Raw genomic sequence first — 2,758 nt, 5'->3', positions numbered from 1 at the left:
CTCTGGACACAAAATTCAGCCCAGCAGGGCCCTCAGCAACTGGACCTAGTTGGCCCTGCTTTGAGCTGAGGGCAGGCAGCATTACTCTGTGATGCTACTTAGGTTATTGAGTTCGAACCAGCAGAGCTGAGTTTTATTCTACACATCAGTCTTGACTTACAGAGCTGTCTTTCAGTAGGTAAGGGTGCTTCAAAATTCAAACTTGGGCTGCTGTACAGGCAGCAAGCACTAGCCCAATGGATCAATACTTGGATGTTCAAAGGAGTCTAGAGTAGTCTGGAGTACTACAGAAAAACCTGATGTGACAATGTTTTTCTACAAAACGAGAGTAGGTTAATTAGAACCAGCAGAGAAGCTGATGACAGGCAATGCTCTACATACACTGAGAAGGTGAAATGCCAGACGCCCCAGAGAAACACAAGAAGCTGCACAGCCAGAGTTTGAGACAAACATGGACAAAAGCCTCACTGAAAATGCACTAAGTAAAAATAGCCATAAAGAACAACTGAATGGCTAAGCCTATTGGCAAAGATACAAGTTCTCATGATAAATATCAACCTAACAACAAACATTCTGAAAAAGTCAAGCAAAGGGATGCTCTGGAGGGAAATTGTAGGCCTATGTCCTGTTAAGTACTTTGGTCTTGGTGTTAGCAGAAGGGTAACAAATATTTTGGAATATTGTGGTTCTACCAATGAATTAATACATCAGTTGTGAATCATCCCATTGCCAAAGAATCATAGAATATCTCAAGTTGGAAGGGAACCATGAAGACACCCAAGTCCAACTCCCTGCTCCTCACAGGACTACCAAAACCGAAACCACATGATTGTAAGAACATTGTCCAGATGCTCCTTGAACCGTGATAGGCTTGGTGCTGTGACCACTTCCCTGCGGAGCCTGTTCCAGTGACCAACCACCCTCTCAGTGAAGAGCCTTTTCCTGATGTCCAACCTCAACTTCCCCTGACGCAGCTTCATTCCATTTCCTCGTGTCCTACCACTGGTCACCAGAGAGAGGAGATCAGCACCTCCTGCTCCGCTGCCCCCCTTGAGGAAATTGCAGACTATGATGAAGTCACCTCTCAGCCTTCTCCAAGTTGAACAAACTCAAGTGACCTCAACCACTCCTCATAAGTCTTGCCCTCAAGACCTTTCACCATCTTTGTTGTTCTCCTCTGGACACACTCCAACTAGTTTGATGTCCTCCTTATACTGAGGTGCCCGAAATGGCACACTGTACTTAAGGTGAGGCTGCACCAGGACAGTGTAGAGTGGGACAATGCTGCTGGACAACTGAGATTATCTGTTGGTTTTGCTGCTAACTACCAAACCACAGTTACACTTTGGTATTTAAAACAACATTCAAATTCGCTCTAGAAAGTCCCCACTCTTCTCATTCCCCAAAATACAAACGAGTGGGAAAAAAAAAAGAAATTCAGAGGTTGTTATAGGGATGGCAATAACCACAAATTTAAGTATCATTTTCACAAGAGCCAGTGGGATGACAGTAACAAATACTGAAATATATCTTATGACAAAAAACCAGCACTACGCACCAGCTACTGAAGAATCTGGGTCCTCATATTCCAAGTAACACCGTATTTATAATTTGATTATAAATTTGTTGCTGGAAATGGATGGATTAATTTTGACCATGCAGGTAAGTGAAGTTATTCCACGGATATTATTTTATCACTTCAGCTACAGATCTCAAGAACTTTATACATGGAACATGGGAATGCCCCATCTTAAAAAGCACTGTAACTGTAATAGAACAGCTTACTGCATAGCAATGGTACAGTGGAGGCTTCTACCTGTACCATCAGTTAACAGACATAAAAAGTAATTTCTTAAAATCAGTGCTGAATCCAGCTAATCAGATTTTTAAGTCATATTAGCTAATTAGATTTTTTTTCAAGTCACAGATGCTTTTCATGGAATAATCAAAACCAACACTTGACCCAAATTTGATGATATACGATTAACGTACACACAGAGATGCTCCCAGACCATTATCATATACTCTCATAACATAAAGCAGAAAAAATGAGGTAAGCTAGCTCTGGAAGTGCTGTCATTCATTAATTTATGATTAACTAGGGTGAGAGTACCTGGGTCCAGGCAGACAGCTGGAGTGCCCGAGAACAGTGGGGGCTTCCTCAGAGAACACCACTTCCACCTCCCCGGGGACCCTAATGCTTTCTGACAGGACACCCGACCGAAAAATCTCACAAAGTGAAGGGTATGTTAACAGAAACTCATCTCTCCACACTTCTTTTCCAGGGGGGAAGGCCACATTGCTTGCTATAGCGATTAACTTTTCCACTCCAGAGGGAAACCGATGCAGCAGTTCTGCTCAAGAGCGGGGCTGACACAAAAGCGGATTTCTGGGGCTGTTCCTCTTGCAACAATGAGGGAGCAAGGCAAGTGAGAAAAAACCCAAACCCGAAACACACGTCGACTCCTTCAGCTGCTCGGTCCACGCGAGGCACAGCGCGGTACTACACTGTGATGCTCCGACCGAACCCACAAAATCACGGCAGAACTGGGCACGCGGGTGCTGCTGCACCGTTTGTCTTTTTAAGTCCAGAAAGACCGAAAAGCAACGGGTGTGGGTGTGTGAAAAATCGCAGACTCATTCGTAACGGGGGTTGCGGCAGCCGCGGCGGGGGAGCCGGCGGGGCGCCCCGGGGACGGCCCCGCACCCCACCGCGGGGGCTCCGTGGGCCCAGGTGCTGCCGCGGCCAAGGCGGGAC

Source organism: Athene cunicularia (assembly GCF_003259725.1).
Source record: "Athene cunicularia isolate RWA chromosome 5 unlocalized genomic scaffold, athCun1 chr5_part4, whole genome shotgun sequence".
In the NCBI taxonomy this organism is placed as follows: Eukaryota; Metazoa; Chordata; class Aves; order Strigiformes; family Strigidae; genus Athene; species Athene cunicularia.
Note: the sequence above shows the minus strand (reverse complement) of the source record.